This window comes from Palaemon carinicauda, chromosome 13, assembly GCF_036898095.1.
Source record: "Palaemon carinicauda isolate YSFRI2023 chromosome 13, ASM3689809v2, whole genome shotgun sequence".
Lineage (NCBI taxonomy): Eukaryota > Metazoa > Arthropoda > Malacostraca > Decapoda > Palaemonidae > Palaemon > Palaemon carinicauda.
This window is the reverse complement of record NC_090737.1, coordinates 122,900,746-122,919,967: the sequence shown is the minus strand read 5'-3', so window position 1 is coordinate 122,919,967 and position 19,222 is coordinate 122,900,746. Positions and strand designations below refer to the sequence as shown.

General features: G+C 47.4%; 1 long non-coding RNA gene across 1 annotated transcript in view; it reads right to left on the bottom strand.

Moving 5' to 3' along the window:
• Positions 1 to 19,222, bottom strand: part of LOC137652055 (uncharacterized) — a 55,350-nt gene extending 36,128 nt beyond the window's left edge. The window contains exon 1 of the long non-coding RNA XR_011046168.1: positions 19,134 to 19,222. This is a non-coding gene — a long non-coding RNA (uncharacterized lncRNA). The remainder of the gene's footprint in view (positions 1 to 19,133) is intronic.

Here is a 19,222-nt window from a genome sequence, read left to right as displayed (position 1 = left end):
ACCGCACCAGGATGCCCAGAGACCCCAGCCAGATGTCAAGCCACGAAGTTGCCTGCATGGCGCACTTAGCGACCTTCTCCTGGCTTAGGATCTCAGTAGCTGAGAAGGACACCTGCCGGTTGGAGTCTCTCTCTAGGGGGACTCCCCCTGTGAGTTCTTCCACGGAGTGATGCATCGGAAGATCCAAACAAGACTCCTCAAGGATCTCAAAGTACCTCCTCTGATGGACTCGAGGAGGAGGGAGGAGCTTGTAACCGGCGCTGGATCTGCTGGAGGAGGTAAGCTCAGAGAGCTGGCCTTCGACCTTGTCCCTGGCACTCTTCATCCCCTGAGACCAGAGCAAAGCTGCACTGGCCCTAGAGGTTTTTTGGGTGCCGTAGACACGGTCCAGGACCGTGTCCTTACCTTCACGAGGAGGAATCTCAGGGTCTGGGATTCCATTGAGGTTCCTCATGAGGGTCAGGACTTGCCAGAATGCATGTTCTGACTCTTGGTGCTCTCCTCCTGAAGGACTGGCAGTGAAGTCTCCCGTCCCCAGTGGCTCTTCCTGGGGGGACACGTGGACATCCTCGGAAGGTCTAGATGGCTCCTGCCTGATCCTTGTTGACGATTTAGGGATCGTCTTAGAGTCCTTCGGTTCCCTCCTGGGTGGGATACAGGACTCGAGTAACGATGAGTGCAGGCTCTTTTCCACCCCTGGACTAGAAGACTTCTCAGGGAGAGGCGGAGCTTCCCCCATCGGTGTGATGGGGGAATGGTCCGGCTCGTCCAACTCTCCTGAGGATGAGTAATCCTAATCCACAGGGGAGGGAGAGAAAGTCTGGGGGGGGGAGGAGCCTTGCGCAAAGATCTGCGAGGAGACAAAATAGGCCTTGGAGGTGTTTCCATGGGAGAGACTCCTCTCTTCCTCTTCAGGGGGGAGGAAGCTGCCACTGATTTGCGGCCCATGTCAGAGAGGGCGGGCTTCATCGCCTGCACAAGAGCTCTGACCAGGGTACTGAACCAGGGCTGCTGGATGACAGTTGCGCTGTCAGACACTCCCTCTGGAGGGAAGGGGATCGTTCGATCCTTTGGAGGAGTCGACAAATGCGGGTTCGCCTGTGAAGCTGGAAAGAAAGAGTCCTCAGACCTGTCCGGGAACCGGCCCTCCTCCAGCGAGCGTGCTGGTCTGCGCTTGCAGGGAAGGGAACGAGACGAAGACCTGTCCGCCTGGCGACGCTCGCGCTGGAGGTCGCGTGATGGGCCCTGGTCAGGGTCTCGCGTGACAAAGGAATCTCGCGCGCGCGCATCGGCGTGGGCGAGAGAGGGTGGTGGAGCGGGCGCGAGGTCACAGGAGTGTGGGAGCGATGGCGCGAGGTCACAGGAGCGTGGGAGCGATGGCGCGAGGTCACAGGAGCGATGGCGCGAGGTCACAGGAGCGTGGGAGCGATGGCGCGAGGTCACAGGAGCGTGGGAGCGATGGCGCGCAGGAGATGGCGTGGGCGCGTGCAGGAGCTAGAGCGGGAGCGGGCGCGCGTAGGAATTGGCGATGGCGTGTGGCGCGCTGGAGCCGGAACGGCAGGCAGCCGGATGCGAGGACGCACAGCATCCTGATGCAGCCCTGGAGGGCGAGAGAGGATAGGGGCGCCTGAGTGCGTATCCGGAAGAATCGGGCGAGGGCGCGCGAGTGCCGGTTCAGGATAGCGCGAGGAAGGGATGGCGCGTTGGCGCGTAGGTAGGCGCTGGTCCGAAAGGACAGGCATACTCGCCTGTGGGCGCGCTGGGCGCACATGGCGCGCATCAGGATGTGAACGCACTGGTGTGTGCTGCTGTGGCGGGCAAGCAGGACGTGCAGTTTGATGAGGGCGCACAAGTGTGCGCTGGAGGGTTGCACGAGGCGCCTTGATGACTGGAACTGGGCGCATACGGAGCGTCGCGCGCGGCTTGAACGCGTGCAGGATCGGGCGGTCTGGAAGGAGAGCCCTGGGGTGCCTGTGAGCGCCCGTGCGCTAGCTTAGGCGCCTCCTGGGTGGCGCGCTGCGATGTGGAAGCGCGGTGGCGCGTTGGCGAGCGCGTGAGCGCTGGGGCTGGAACTGCGCGTGAGCGCTGGGGCTGGAACTGCGCGTGGGCGCGCTTCGCATGTTACTCCAGACAGCCGCCTGTGCGCTAGTATAGGAACCTCTTGAACTGCGCGCGACGAGGCAGGAACGCTGGGGCACAGGTGGGCTGTCACAGGAACTGCTGAAGGGCGCCGGGGCGCAGAAGGATGTGGGCGTGCAGGGGAACCCTGGCGCGTACCAGGAACAGGGGCGCGCACGAGCGCAGGTGAGCACTGTGGCGCTAAGACAGCAACAGCGGCAGCAGCAGGAGGGCGCACAGGAAGAACCTGGCGCTTGAGGGCAAGAGGCGTGGTTTTGCGCTCAAGGCCCTTAAGCCCCGGAGGGCCCAGTGCCTGCGCAGTGGCAGGATCAGGTGGCGCGCAACGCGCATCCGCAACATCGAAGGGTGACGGCAAGTCAGCAGGTCTGGAGGAAGACTGGTCACTGTGTCCCGAAGGACGACCATCATCCGAAGGGGATCGCGAACGATCCCCGGAGAGGTCTAAGGTGGTAACTGGCAGGGTCAGCGAACGGCGAGTCGTCTCCTCCGCAGAGGACTGTAGCGACGACGAGCCGAAAAGGAGTTAGGAGGCCTAACTCCCTTGTGAGGGGATGGAAGGCCTCTACGGCAAAGGGGAAGACGAGCCTTCCGCCTTATATGCCCACGAGGGGCCGTGGGATCAGCAGGCTGATCATCAAGGGCCCTCCGCAGAGGAGTCTCTGTAAGTGAACTCCCCCGAGGGAGAGAATCACCGGCAGGAGAGACCGTGGGACATAGATCCTCCTTCGAAAGGTGTTCGGAGGGGGAATCTAAGCCGTCAGCTACCTCAGCAACAGGAACAGGAATTTGACTAGACCCACGAGATGTCTCCGTCACAACATCAACCGCAGACAGAGGATCTATCCCTGCTGTAGTTGGCAATTGTTTGACAGCTGCACCAAGTTTGATCATGTCAAACAGGGCTTCCTTGGAGGGCAAACCCTGCAGCCCCAAGGAAGCCCAAAGCTGTAACAAATCACGATTAGACATATTCAAATCCTCCTCCGGGGGAGGAGGGGCAGCCGCCTCGCTATGGGAGGCAACTACCTCTCCCGCACCCCGGGATCGGTCAACAGCAATACAGTCTACGCTACCACTCCCTGGCCTCTCGGAAGAGACCGCTTGAGGGGGAGCTTCGGAGGAGGAAAGGACTACAGAAGAAGTAGTCCTGGAATTTTCTCTCTTCAAAGAAGCCTCTGAAGGAGAAAGATCCCTTTTAGACTTTTTCTTCCGGCACCGGGCAAACATCTCCCACTGGGAGGTAGACCACTCCCTACATTCTATACACACGTTACCACTATCACACCGCTGACCCCTACAGTGAGGACATAAGGTGTGGGGATCGGTGTCGACCGCCGACATAAAGGTCCCACAAGGGCGGCCGGAAGTCCAGGCCATGTACGCATAGTAGTAGAGGCCAACTTCAAACACACTGAAAAAGAAAAAGCAAAAACAGATTAAATATGGCAGTCAAAGCGAGGGAGAGAGCAGACAGGTCTGTTCTCTGCCCGAGCCAAAAGTAAAGTGAAGCATTCACCGGTGTGTGTGAGGGGTGGGGGGTAGCTAGCTACCCCTCCCTACCCCCCGCTAACTAGCGGCGGGGTAGTAAACCTTTCTTGAAACTTTTATGGCTCGTCATTCAGCTACGCCAAAGTAATTACCCCATGTAAATAGCGTGGTTTGTATTTCAGTTACGGAACAATTAGTATTTTCTTTACATTCCTTGTAAGAAAAAGAAATGAATTTACATATTTGCAAGTCATTCTTCGTGGAGTTTACGTCACATGATTTGTGACGTCATAGAGCTGGCGGAAAGATTTCCTTCAAGTCATTCTTCGTAGAGTTTACGTCACGTGATTTGTGACGTCATGGTGCTGGTGGAATGATTTCCTTCCACCATCATGTCTTTAAGAGTTGGTTCGTTTGTTTTTACAATAGGGGGAAAAATTCCTGATCCTATTCCTTTCAAGCTTACGAACATAGCAATCATTTTCCAAAAGAAAAAGAAAAGTACACACATGCCCTCTGCATTTCTACATACTGTGTGGGGATCAACAGCAGCTTTTGGAAGCCGGTCTTGCAACCCTTCACACAAAATCTAACAACAGAGGCAGCCATCTTGAAAATCCAGAAAACAAGTTAAAATAAACTGTCAAAGTCGGACCTACAAAATCTATCTTATTCATGTGAAAAAGAAAGGAAAATCCAATATCAGCAAAAGCCAACAACCAAAAAAAGGCAATGGGTACTACACCAATTTGTAGTTAATGCAAACCCAAACAAAGTACAGTGGAACCTCTACATCCGAACGTATCTACATCCGAATTTTCCAACATCCGAAGTAAAATTCGAGCAAATTTTTTACTCTACACCCGAACTTTATTTCGACACACGAAGTAAGCAATTTTCGTCATACCGGTTGTATCCGAATTTTTTGACACACGAAGTACAATTCGAACACGTTCCGACTCTACACCCGAATGTTTTTTTCGACACCCGAAGTAAACAATACTCGTACGCGTAGTCGGTGCTCATAGCGCCTGAAGTGTTTTTTATTTCCGCCGATAAAAGGCAGCACATCGACCTCGGAGGGACGCTCAATTAGCGGGGCTTGGGTCAGTCCTCTGTTCTCGTCGGCTTCTTGCGGTTGTGCACTGTGCGTTCTGCTATTAACTTAAGTTTTAATCGTGATTTTTTACGTGCGTCCTTTAACGGTAATTTACGTAAAGTATGGGTCCTATAAGGCTTAGTTTTGCCAGTGGTAGTGGTAGTGGTGAGAAAAGGAAGAAGGAAATGCTTTCTTTAGAAATTAAGCAGGAAATTATTGAAAAACATGAGCGTGGCGTCCGCGTAAGTGAACTTGCCAAACAGTATGGCCGTAATATGTCGACGATCTCGACAATCCTTAAACAGAAGGAAGCTGTTAAAGCAGTGAAACCTTCTAAGGGGATCACCATAATTTCCAAACGCCGTACCCCTATCATAGAAGAGATGGAACGACTTCTACTAGTGTGGATTAAGGACAGAGAGATCGTTGGCGACACCATCACCGAGACCGTCATCTGCGAGAAGGCGCACGCCATATTTACGGACTTGAAGGAGGAGAGCTCTGGGGGTGATGCTGGGGAGAGTTCAACCGAGCCTTCCTCAGATGATTTCAAGGCATCTCGTGGCTGGTTCGAGAAATTTAAGAAACGGTCCGGGATTCATTCAGTTGTTCGCCACGGAGAGGCTGCTAGTGCCGACACAAAGGCTGCAGCTGACTTTGTCAAGAACTTCGAAAAGATCGTGCAGGAAGAAGGCTACATAGAGCAGCAGGTGTTTAATTGTGATGAAACCGGGCTGTTTTGGAAGAAGATGCCGAGTCGAACCAACATCACTGCCGAAGAGAAGAAATTGCCTGGGCATAAGCCAATGAAGGATCGGTTGACTCTTGCCCTATGTGCCAACGCTAGAGGGGACTTTAAAGCCAAGTCCTTACTGGTTTACCATTCAGAGAACCCTTGGGCCTTTAAAGCACATAACGTCGATAAGGATCAGCTTCATGTTTTCTGGCGATCCAACACGCAGGCCTGGGTCACTAGGCAATTCTTTGTGCAATGGGTTAACCAAGTTTTCGGCCCTTCTGTAAGAAGTATCTTCATGAACAGAAATTGCCTTTAAAGTGCCTGCTATGCCTTGACAATGCACCCCCCCCCCCCGGACTTGAAGATGATATCTTCGATGAATTCAAGTTCATAAAGGTGCTGTATCTTCCACCGAATACCACCTCTATCCTCCAGCCCATGGACCAGCAAGTCATCTCTAATTTTAAGAAGCTGTACACCAAGCACTTATTTAAGCAGTGCTTTAATGACACGCAAAGCACCAACTTAACTTTGCGTGAATTTTGGAGGGGCCACTTCAACATCGTGCACTGCTTGAAGATCATAGATCAGGCTTGGGTGGGATGAACTCGACGGACCCTCAATTCTGCCTGGAAGAAGCTGTGGCCTGATGCAGTTTCTCCCTGAGATTTCGAGGGTTTTGACCCTGAACCTGATCCCGTGGTCAGTGCAGCGGAAGCCGTAGAGGAAATTGTCTCCCTTGGCAAGTCCATGGGTCTGGAGGTCGACGCAGATGACGTTACGGAACTCGTCGCCGAACATCACGACGAACTTACCACGGATGAGCTCAAGGAACTCCATGCTATGTCGAAGCACATGAGTGATGACGAGGAAGGGAGCGAGGAGGTAGAACACGTGTTAGGTTCGGCGCATATAAAAGAGGTGTTAGAAAAATATCAAGACGTGGTCGACTTCATCGACAAATACCATCCAAAGAAATTGCAGGTTTGTTGTGTAGTTTCTCAATTCGATGATGTTTGCCTAACTCACTTTTGAAACATTCTGAAAAGACGTACCAAGCAATTATCTATCGATAATTTCTTTAAAAAAAACTGCGAAGCGAACTCGTGACGAAGAGGAAGTAAGTGATTCGAAGAAAACGGCAAAGAGTGAAGCGGAAGAAAGTGAAACAAAGAAAACGGAAAAGAGTGAAGCGAAAGAAATTCAGTAAATTTTAAGTGTAGAGAGTGAAAGTGATTAAAATTACGTAATCATCAAAAAGAAAAAATGAAAATGTAGAAAAAAAATATAAAATATATAAAAAAAAAAAATAAGCTAAGTTATGTTAAAGTTCACTTAGTGTAAGTTAGAATAAGTTACGGTAGTGTACGTTTATCGTAGTTAACCTCTCTACCTCCTCGCCGCCCGTCCGTCTCCTCTCTGCGTAGCAAGACTAACAACACCTGCGCTGGAGTTTCTAAGGTAAAGTGACGCTAAAAACCTGTTTCTTATTTATCATTTTTTGCTAATTCTTCTTATTTACATGTCTATTCTTCTTATTTACATGTCTATTCTTCTTATTTACATGTCTATTATCTAATTTAGTGTTCATTATTCTCATGGGAAAATTATGTGTAGTAGTTTATTAAGAAGTTGTCATAGGTTTTTAGGCTCAACCACGGATTAATCCTATTTCAGTGTATTCTTATGGGAAAATTTGTTTCGACATCCGAACATTTTCTACATCCGAAGTTGGTTCTGGAATGGATTAAATTCGTATGTAGAGGTTCCACTGTAGAGAGAATTTCTAACGTGTTGATAGAACGACGGCAGGGAATTTCTGAGGACAAATGGGAATGGTTCCAGGTACCTGGATAAAGGGAGCACAGGTATGATCACCTGGCCACCTATCGGCGATTGCCGTGAATTTTGAATTTCTGCCGTGCGTGCGACGAATCGGCGGGATAAAGCTATATATATCTAACAACCAGGGAAGTTGAGATATTTAAAATTACCATCTTCTTTTATTGTTAATATTCAGTATCTATTTTCAGTAAAAAAAATACATTGTGAAAAGATTTAATATCTGTCGAGTTCATATTATATGTCTGGTGACGTCACATTACCAGCGGAGAGCGACCAGGCAATACAATGACTTCCTTCCAATAGGCTAATGAATAATATTAGTATTCCCATTATCGAAATATTAAGTAACGATACAAAGTATTTTGTGGGTCTGTATCGATTGTCATGAGTACTACGTAGCATAGATTTGACTGTACGCTAGTTTTATTTAATCTCTGATAATAGATCGATGTTTATCTAAAGAAAATATACTAATAGGACAAATATTTTCTTGAAAATAATATATTTCCTTTTACATTATAAAAATTAAATACTTTTGTAAGTTAGTATTTTCTTTTCATTCCTTGCAAGTCATTCTTCATAGAGTTTACGTCACGTGTCTTGGGACGTCATATTTCTGGCGGAAGCGTGCTAACAAACCGAATGATTTCCTTTCATTGTGTTACCGAGTAGCCTTTTGGGCTAATGCGGAAGAGACTTCTCTGACCAGATCTTGCAGGAAAAGGAGCGAAGAAAGAGGTGCATAAAGTAGCTCAGATTTCTGCATGGGCGTAACCCCATACGTCAGAAAAGCGCACATTTGGGCCCTTTTCTTAAGAACACCTGCTGAGAAAAGTGCCACTAACTCAATGGCCCCATCTCTCAATGTCTCGCCCATACATGACATAATATGGACGAGACCTTCTGTGTCAACATCTTTCGAAGAATCCATCCTTTTCCCCAAGGCTCCCAGAGTCCAATCGAGGAAAATAAAAACTTTGAAGGCTCTGAAAATGCCTATAAGTAGGTGGTCCAACTCAGAAGTTGACCAAAAGACTTAAGTCCTCCTCATGGCCGTCCGACGAGAGGCATCCACCAGACTCGAGAAGTCCCCTTGGGCAGAGGCAGGGACTCCCAGGCCCAGAGCTTCTCCAGTTTCGTACCAAATACTCGACCTGGATGCTAATCTGGCCGGAGGAAAAACGAGAAAATTGTTTTTCCCCTAGTCTTTCTTAGAATGAATCCAGTCTCCCATAACCTTTAAGGCTCTCTTGGATGAAAGAGACGAAACCGTCTTCGTAAAATGAGACTCCTTCAAAGATTTCCCGGGCGTAAATTCTGAAGGCGGGGAACGAGGAGCAGCAAGAAAAAAGTTCTCTGGGAAAACCCCAGAAAAAACTCTCATGAGCCTTTTCAGGTCTGCCGAAGAATGGTGGTTCTTTGGGTCCTCTTCTTCTGAAACATCCTCTAAAGGATAACCAGGGGAAAGATGACAGTCGTTCCCTTATTCTGATTACCCTCGTACCGAAGTAGAGACGTCCTGTTTCCTCGACGTCGAGTCTTTTTCGTGACTCCTGGAGTCGTGACATCCAAATTCTTGACACCTGGCATAATGGTGTCCAAAAACTTGATGCTCTGAGCCATGAAGTCCGCGTTTTTGACGCTCGGCTTCATGACGTCCAAGGCTCTGACGTTCGGCGTTACGACGTCAACTTCTTGACGCTCGGCGTCATGACTTCCAAGGCTCCGACGCTCCGTGTCAGGACGTCCAACTTCTTGACCCTCGGCGTTATGCCTTCCAAGGTTCTGAGACTCGGCGTCATGCCTTCCAAGGTTCTGACACTCGGCGTCATCCCTTCCAAGGTTCTGACGCTCGGCGTCACGACGTCCAACTTCTTGACGCTCGGCATCATGACTTCCAACCCCTCGACGCTTGGCGTGATGTAGTCCAACCCCTTGACACTCGGCGTCATGACCCTCTTGACGCTTGGCGTCATGGCGTTTAGAATCTTGACGCTCGGCGTCATGACGAGCAACTCTCTTCTTGTCTGCAGGCTGCCCTTTAGTCTCCTACCGAAGTAGATGGCTGCTTGGCCGGAGAACTTCCCTTTGAGCAGGAAGGGAATCACTCCGGACTGCTCCAATGGCTGCAACCTGGAACCTGAGGCGTCAACACACGATGCTGCTCAATAGCGGAAATCTTCCTCTTGAGAGGTCTTGACGTAAGACGCCAGCCCCGTCTGTGAGCTGCGTCATCCGTTGACGAAGATAACACTTTTACCTCGCCTTTCACATGGCGAGGGCAAGCGTCCTGGGAAGAGTCAACAGGTACACTCGAGGTGACGACTGCTCAGGAGCTAACGCCTCTCGCCTCCCTTTGCCTGTCGACATTCCTTCTCCCAGGGGTTGGGGAGCTTAGAAGATGTCTAGGGCTAGGAGAACGACAGGTCCGAGCAGCCGCACCCTGCACTTCACTGATTTTAGCACTGACACTTGCACTTTTTAACTCTTTCACATCAAACCATAATTTAGTCCTGCCCGCCGCGAGAGATTCTACTCTTTCGCCAAGGGCTTGAATGACCACCATCATGTCTTTAAGAGTTGGTTCGTTAGTTTTTACAGTAGGGGGATCTGGAACTACCACTACAGGGGAAGGATCAATAGGCACGTTAACAAGGGGGGAGAACTATCCCTAGAAGAGCGAGACATGCTTTTACTCCTCTTGATCCTATCCTTTTCAAGCTTGCGAACATAGCGATCATATTCCAACCACTCACTCTCAGTCAAAATTACACAACACATCGATCATCCAACTCACAAAACTTACCTTTGCATTCTACACAAATGGAGTTTGGATCTAAAGAGGCTTTAGCAGGACGGGTCTTACATTGTCTCACACACCTCCTAAAACTCGAAGAAGAGTCAGACATTATTATCTAATAAGTGCCAAGAAAATACAAAAAAACAAAACCAAAACGAGCGAAAGCCAAAGCCAAAGAGTACTTTACAAAATTAACTGCAAAAAAACACAGGCAAAAGCGAGCGAAATTCCAACAATGTCACCGGTGAGGCGACAGGGAAGATCTGAGGAATAGTTGAAATGGTTCCAGGTACCTGGGTAGAGGCTACCCAATGAACGACTGACGCGAGTTTTGAAATTCTGCCATGACGTCAGGGACTAAAGCTATATATATAACTACCAGGTAAGTCAGATGTTTAAAAAACCTTGTATACATATTATGTTTGACCCCAGTATTACTCGTTTTAATATCCGATACCTTATAAAATCATCCCATTTAATATTCCCATTAAATATTATTTATCATACATTCCATTTTATCTTTCTATATTACTTTTATACATTTTGTTATTACCTTGTCATGCCCCGATTTCACATAAATACTTGCTTTGGACAAGTTTCCCATTCTAGTTCATTCATTATTCATTTATGTTACTCTCTAGACTCCCTTGTTTTTCCATTAACCAATCAGGAACCCATACGTATGGAAAGTTTGCACAGGGGGTGGGGTTAATATTTCCCTACCCCCTTCCTTTATCTCTTGTGGTCTCTTTATACCCCTTCCAACAAATCTTTTTCTGTGGAAACCTTTGTCCTTGTCACATCTTTGTTATTTCAAGTCAAGTTTTTTTCATTTTTTGCGATGGCGGAAGTTATAGAAACTTGTAACAGCTGCAGTATTCCATACTTAAAATCATTTGCTAAATTTCATGGCGGTTTTTTTGATACATTATTCTATGTTGATAATTTCCTTAAATTACATAAAGTAATACCTCAACGTTTACAGTGTCCTAAGTCCATGTCCCAGGCATAGGAGTTATGACGTCACAGTCTCAACACGCCCTTGACCCACAAGTTTCAACGTCCGGGTCATAAAAGTAAGTCATTCATTACTTTAATATGTTATTTTCATTAGTAAAATAAATTTTTGAATATACTTACCCGATAATCATGTAGCTGTCAACTCTGTTGCCGACAGAAATCTACGGTAGGGATACGCCAGCGATCGCTATACAGGTGGGGGTGAACACCACAGCGCCATCTGTGGTCAGGTACTCCAGTACTTCTTGTCAACACCACCTCAATTTTTTCCTCGGTCCACTGGTTCTCTATGGGGAGGAAGGGTGGGTCAATTAAGTCATGATTATCGGGTAAGTATATTCAAAAATTTATTTTACTAATGAAAATAACATTTTTCAATATTAATCTTACCCGATAATCATGTAGCTGATTCACACCCAGGGTGGTGGGTGGAGACCAGCATACATGTTAACAAAGAAGCTAAGTATCCCGTATTTTATTTTATTAGTTATTCAAAAATAACATAAAATAAATAAGTACCTGGTAAGGAAGACGACTTGAACCATTACTCTGCCTTTATTAAGTACGTCTTCCTTACTGAGCGTAGCGGTCCTCTTAGGATGCTGAACGACTCTTAGGTGCTGAAGTATAAAGGGCTGCAACCCATACTAAAGGACCTCATCACAACCTTTAACCTCGGCGCTTCTCAAGAAAGAATTGACCACCCGCCAAATCAACAAGGATGTGGAAGGCTTCTTAGCCGACCGTACAACCCATAAAAAGTATTCAAGAGAAAGGTTAAAAAGGTTATGGGATTATGGGAATGTAGTGGCTGAGCCCCCGCCTACTACTGCATTCGTTGCTACGAATGGTCCCAGGGTGTAGCAGTTCTCGTAAAGAGACTGGACATCTTTGAGATAGAATGATGCGAACACTGACTTGCTTCTCCAATAGGTTGCATCCATAACACTCTGCAGAGAACGGTTCTGTTTGAGGGCCACTGAAGTAGCCACAGCTCTCACTTCATGTGTCCTTACCTTCAGCAAAGCAAGGTCTTCTTCCTTCAGATGAGAATGTGCTTCCCTAATCAGGAGCCTGAATAGGTAAGAAACTGAGTTCTTAGACCTTGGAAGAGAAGGCTTCTTGATAGCACACCATAAGGCTTCTGATTGTCCTCGTAAAGGTTATGACCTTTTAAGATAGTACCTAAGAGCTCTAACTGGGCAAAGTACTCTCTCCAGTTCGTCCCCCACCAAGTTGGACAGGCTTGGGATCTCGAACGACTTAGGCCAAGGACGTGAAGGAAGCTCGTTTTAGCAAAAAACCGAGCTGCAAGGAACATGTAGCCGTTTCAGATGTGAAAACTATGTTCCTGCTGAAGGCGTGGATCTCACTTACTCTTTTAGCTGTTGTCAAGCACACGAGGAAAAGAGTTTTTAATGTGAGGTCCTTAAAAGAGGCTGATTGGAGAGGTTCAAATCTTGATGACATAAGGAACCTTAGGACCACGTCTAGATTCCAGCCTGGAGTGGACAACCGACGTTCCTTTGAGGTCTTAAAAGACCTAAGGAGGTCCTGTAGATCTTTGTTGGTGGAAAGATCCAAGCCTCTGTGGCGGAAAACCGCTGCCAACATACTTCTGTAACCCTTAATCGTAGGAGCTGAAAGGGACCTTACGTTCCTTAGATGTAACAGGAAGTCAGCAATCTGGGTTACAGTGGTACTGGATGAGGAAACTGCATTGGCCTTGTACCAGCTTCGGAAGACTTCCCCTTTAGACTGATAGACTCTGAGAGTAGATGTCCTCCTTGCTCTGGCAATCGCTCTGGCTGCCTCCTTCGAAAAGCCCCTAGCTCTTGAGAGTCTTTCGAAAGCCTGAAGGCAGTCAGACGAAGAGCGTGAAGGTTTGGATGTACCTTCTTTACGTGAGGTAGACGTAGAAGGTCCACTCCTAGAGGAAGAGTCCTGGGAATGTCGACCAGCCATTGCAGTACCTCTAAGAACCACTCTCTCGCGGGCCAGAGCGGAGCCAACCAACGTCAGCCGTGTCCCTTTGCGAGAGGCGAACTTCTGAAGTACCCTGTTGACAATCTTGAACGGCGGGAATGCATACAGGTCGAGATGGGACCAATCCAGCAGAAAGGCATCCACGTGAACTGCTGCTGGGTCTGGAATCGGAGAACAATACAACGGGAGCCTCTAGGTTATCGAGGTAGCGAACAGATCTATGGTTGGCTGACCCCACAGGGCCCAAAGTCTGCTGCAAACATTCTTGTGAAGGGTCCACTCTGTGGGGATGACTTGACCCTTCCGGCTAAGGCGATCTGCCATGACATTCATATCGCCCTGAATGAACCTCGTTACCAGCGTGAGCTTTCGATCTTTTAACCAGATGAGGAGGTCCCTTGCGATCTAGAGCAACTTCCACGAATGAGTCCCTCCCTGCTTGGAGATGTAAGCCAAGGCTGTGGTGTTGTCAGAGTCCACCTCCACCACCTTGTTAAGCTGGAGGGACTTGAAGTTTATCAAGGCCAGATGAACCGCCAACAGCTCCTTGCAATAGATGTGAAGTGTCCTTAGCTCCTGATTCCATGTTCCCGAGCATTCCTGTCCGTCCAAAGTCGCACCCCAGCCCGTGTCTGATGCGTCAGAGAAGAGACGGCGGTCGGGTTTCTGAACAGTCAAAGGTAGACTTCCTTGAGAAGAAAGCTGTTCTTTCACCACGTGAGAGTAGACCTCCTCTCTTCGGAAACAGGAACTGAGATCGTCTCTAGCGTCATGTCCTTTATCCAGTGAGCCGCTAGATGAAACTGAAGGGGGGGGAGGTGGGGTCTCCCTAACTCAATGAACAGGGCCAGCGATGAAAGTGTCCCTGTTAGACTCATCCACTACCTGACTGAGCATCGGTTCCTTCTCAGCATGCTCTGGATGCAATCTAGGGCTTAGTAGATCTTTGGGGCCGACGGAAAAGCCCGAAAAGCTCGACTCTGAAGATCCATACCCAGGTAGACAATGGTCTGGGATGGGACGAGCTGAGACTCCTCAAAATTGACCAGGAGGCCCAGTTCCTTGGTCAGATCCATAGTCCATCTGAGAATCTCCAGACAGCGACGACTTGTGGGAGCTCTTGAAAGCTAGTCGTCTGACGGAGTCGGACACAAGATCATGGTACTGCTGCACAGTCTGTGAACTGTCAACCATGGGGAAGCGAGGAAGTACAGTGACAACCCGAAGCTGTCTAGACTGTCTGGGTCGTACAGACAACTCCTTATCGGGTTGCTGAGGTTGCCGCACTGCGTCACAACAAGTCACTTCTGCTGGTTGTTGAACGTCTTCCCAGTGACACACTGACTCCGTAAACAAAAAAATCCTCTAACAAGGACTAAGCTTGGACTGCATGTCTTGCAACACAGCTCAAGGTCTATGGGAGCAAGTGTGGTAACAGACGGGGTTAGCGACTGAAGTGGAACCATTACCCTCCCTGGAAGCATGTTATGCTTAAATAAAAGTCCATAGGAGGCTAAGCAGCTAAAGGCTCCTCTCCAAATGACAGAGTCCTCAAGGGAATATCAGAAGGAGGGAGAATAGCACTTTCTCATCTACAGGAACCAAATCCGAGAAAAGCTAAGTTCTCTCAGTGAGGGTTTCACTGGTGCAAAAGCAGCAGACTAGAAGGCAACGTTATGAAACTGCTTGACAGTCTAGTGAGTTGGCAACAACCAAAGATGTGTGACTGAGAAGCATGCGGTAAGGTATGCAGAGCATGCTGTATGTAGAGCATGCTGTAAGGTAAGCAGAGCATGTTGCATGGCGTGCGGCTTATGCTGCATGGGATGAGGCTCATGCTGCATGGTATGAGGCTCATGCTGCATGGGATGAGGCTCAAGCTGCAAGGGAAGAGGCTTATGCCGCATGCGTTGAGGAGGATGCCGCATAGTATGAGGCTCCTGCCTCATGGGTTGAGGCGGCTGCCGCATAGCATGAGGCTCCTGCCTCATGGTTGAGGATGCCGCCGCATAGCATGAGGCTCCTCATAGCATGAGACTCCTGCCTCATGGGTTGAGGAGGATGCCGCATAGCATGAGGCTCCTGCCTCATGGGTTGAGGAGGATGCCGCATAGCATGAGGCTGCCTCATGGGTAGAGGAGGATGTCGCATAGCATGAGGCTCCTGCCTCATGGGTTGAGGAGGATGCCGCATAGCATGAGGCTCCTGCCTCATGGTTTGAGGAGGATGCCGCATAGCATGAAGCTTCTGTGAGGTTCCTGCCTCAAGAGTTGCGTCTGCCTCAAGGGTTGAGGAGGTAGCTGCGCAGAGAGAGGCTCATGCTGTGAAGAATGCGGTTGCTGCATGCGTTGAGGCGGCTGCCTCATAGCATGAGGTTCCTCAAGAGTTGAGGTTCTTGCCTCAAGAGTGGAGGTGGCTGCCGCAAGAGTTGAGGTTGCTGCCTCAAGGATGGTGGAGGTTGCCGCAACGCAAGAGGTTGCTGCATAGCGCTGGTATCTGGCAACTCCCAATGCGGCAGCTCACGCGTGGAGGTAGGTTGAGGAACCTCAACATCATACGTCTGGCAAGGTGGACTGCGCAGAGGTGGAGTTGAGGTTGCTGCCTCGAGGATGGTGGAGGTTGTCACACCGCAAGAGGTTGCTGCCTCGAGGATGGAGGAGGTTGTCGCAACGCATGAGGCTCCTGCCTCAAGGGTAGAGGAGGTTGCTGCAAAGCATAAGGCTCCTGCCTCAAGTGTTGAGGAGGTTGCCGCGTGGCAAGAGGCTCCTGCCTCAAGAAAGTGGAGGTTGCTGCACAGCGCTGGTATCTGGCAACTCCCAATGCGGCAGCTCACACATGGAGGTAGCTTGAGGAACCTCAACATCATACGTCTGGCAGGCTGGACTGCGTAGAGGTGGAGGAGCGCTCGCAGGAGGAGGTGTGTTAACCTTCTCTGCCTGAAACTCCTGCATCAACACCGCAAGCTGAGACTGCATTGTCTGCAGCATAGACCACTAGAGTTTAAGAAAGACAACAACAAACGGAGCTACTGTCCGTTGAGACTGAGGGTCTAAAACAGCTGGTGCGGCAACAGACGGAGTTACTGCCTGTTGCGATACCACCTTGCCTCTCTGGGAGGTGTGCAGTTGTCGTACTGCAGCAAGTCCGAACTGACCCAGTGCTAATGGCATCACCTAGGAGTTGGACTTGCGCGGAAGGGACCGACTTGCACTTAAAAGCTGCAAGATTTGGTCCATGGTTTCTTACGAGAAACCTCTTCCGCAGACGAGGAATAAATGGGCTCTCTCGTCTTTGTGTGGGTGGGGCGATCTCACGTCGGCAAACGTGTGTAGATACGCCCGAAACCACGGAGGGAAACGTCTGTTCGTCGATCAAGGCCTGCTGAACCCATAAGTCCTTCGACATTACTTCTCCCCTGGGCTTGGGAGCTTGTAAGAGGTCCCAGACTAGGCGAACAACTGGCACGAACAGACGAACCCTCGAACGCAACACTGTAACACTTTGCGCTTATCACTTTATCACTTTTGATTTTCTGTTTGCACTTATTTCACTGAACTCGAAACTTTAAGTGGTTTGTACCTGAAACACGCAATTCTATCTTTCCTTAAAAGTTAGTAATTGCGAAAACAGAATTACAATGTAACAGAAAAAAATATAATGAAAGATAAATAATTCAGTGGCTGGAAAGAGACTAAACACTAGATCAAATAAACTACGTTTAAAATCTCTCACCGCATAAAGCTTGAGAACAAGAATAAAACTCTAGAAACGTTTACCTTCTTCCCCTAAAGAGACTAGGGAGAAGAGCAAAAACGATAACAACGTTACTCGCTTGAACGAAACGTTTATCCTCCTCTCTCTCCCTCCGTCTCTATCTCTCTCTCTCTCTCTCTTGACTTAGCACCTGAGAGAAGAGCCCAATATATATATCGTTAAAACATATTATTGTTAAAGGAAAAAAAAAAACTGAAAGATTTCCCAAATAAAAAGTTCCTTTATTAGAATTAAAACCATTTAAGCTAAGAAAGAATGAACAAAACGCTAGAATCGGTTTACTCTTACTGCAACGTGACACCGTGATAGACTCTCTCTCTATCGTAACGATAGAGCGCAAGTTGAACGTTCTGAACGTCAACAACTGCAGAGACAAAACAAAACGTTAGTTCAACTTTGAAAACAGTACAAGACTATCAAAGAAATTCTTTCAAAAACATTAAAATAGCATAATATGTTAACAGGTAAAAACGAAATGACGGGCTCAATGTTAATTAACTTCGGTTCCAAGAAAAGACCGCCTACTATTAGGAAAGGTCGAATATAAACAAATTTTAATAAGTTTATAATAATTTAAGGAAGTTAATCAAAGAGGCCTATAAAAGGCGGAGAGATATAAAATAAATCTATAACTTTTGTTAAGCAAAATTAAGAGAGTCTATACTCTCTTCGACACCAACACTTCCGTCTAAGGGAAGGGTCGGTCATTTAAAAGTGAAAGAGTTCATACTCTCTTCGTACCAAAATTAAATCAAAAATTAAATCCAATTAATTCCAAAAACTTGCTAAGCTAATGATATAGCTTCATGAATAGCGAAGGCTAAATTCTAGAGCAAATACATCACCAAATCGTGAGCAATAACTCCAGAATCAACAGCGTATCCATGTAGGTCTAGCCGGAGGCACGACAGAGAAAAAATTGAGGTGGTGTTGACAAGAAGTACTGGAGTACCTGACCACAGATGGCGCTGTGGTGTTCACCCCCACCTGTATAGCGATCGCTGGCGTATCCCTACCGTAGATTTCTGTCGGCAACAGAGTTGACAGCTACATGATTATCGGGTAAGATTAATATTGAAAATTTAATGTTTTAGAGTGCACAGCTCAACATACCTCTTGCCAATACAAGTTTGTGACCTGGGAAGGGGGTCCGGGGGCTTGCCCCCGGCTAGGGGTTGTGACCTGGGAACTTCTAGGTTAGGTTAGGTTAGGTGAGTTTGATAGGTTCTGTACCCTTTTGTACCTTATTATATATTGTGTAAAGGGTATATGGAAAAATGCTTTTAAATACACATGCTAAGATTACCGTAGCATTGCTAACGTTAGTAATGGCATCGTAACGGTAACCTTGCATAACTCTGCTAATGTTAGCGTTTGCAGTACATACGTTCTTGATGAGTGAAGTGACACGAAATTTGAACAAGTCATTATATTTAAATATTTTAACAAAATATATAACAAGAGACATTATATTTAAACATTTTAACATAAAATATATATTTTCCTGTAGAAAATAATGTGATTTAACCGGTTTTCACCTTCACTTCTATTGCAATAACAGCAACTAGTTCGGCTAAAAGTTAGTCAAACTGGTTGTTGTTTCTTTGCAGTTGAAATGATGATGAAATTTGGTCAAATCATGTGCTTTGCTACAGGAAAACATATTTTCTGTTTGGATTGCGAATCTGAAATACAGTAAAAACTTTACCCAAAACACCTACAATTACACCGTATTCTAGTTTTTGAAAGCTGTAATAGATTGTTGAAACAGAAAATTTACCCATTAACCTACAGTATATTATAGTTATTTATAACGAAAGGAGATAGGGAATTCAATGGGTCCTCTATTATGGGGGAAGGTTGACTGATCTAACTTACCCGAAAATTGGACGGTGTCCTTTAAATCGGGGTCAGCTACCCGGACATAGGCAACCTCTTTACACTGTAGCCTACTTGGTTTTACTATAGTTAAGGACGGGGAACTTTCCTCCTAAAGTCTTTTTCCTACAGAAAAACGCCCTGCATAATTCTATTTGCAATTCCCGTTTTTCATTCTCCTTCACAGCATTCATCAACTATTTCATTTCACATTCTTTCAATATGTTTGTTTGTGAAATCAGTCACTGCCCAAAAACAAATGCCATTACCAATGGCCCTGATAATTTCTTTCGATTATGAGTGACAAACCACATATATTCGGAAATATATAAGTAAAACCAAACTCGTTGGTGATATAAACTTACTTTGGTGGACAAAATTAGACTATTTAAATATTAGATGATAATTCGTAGGACACATTGATAAAATTCAGCAACCTGTCACTGCCTTAAAC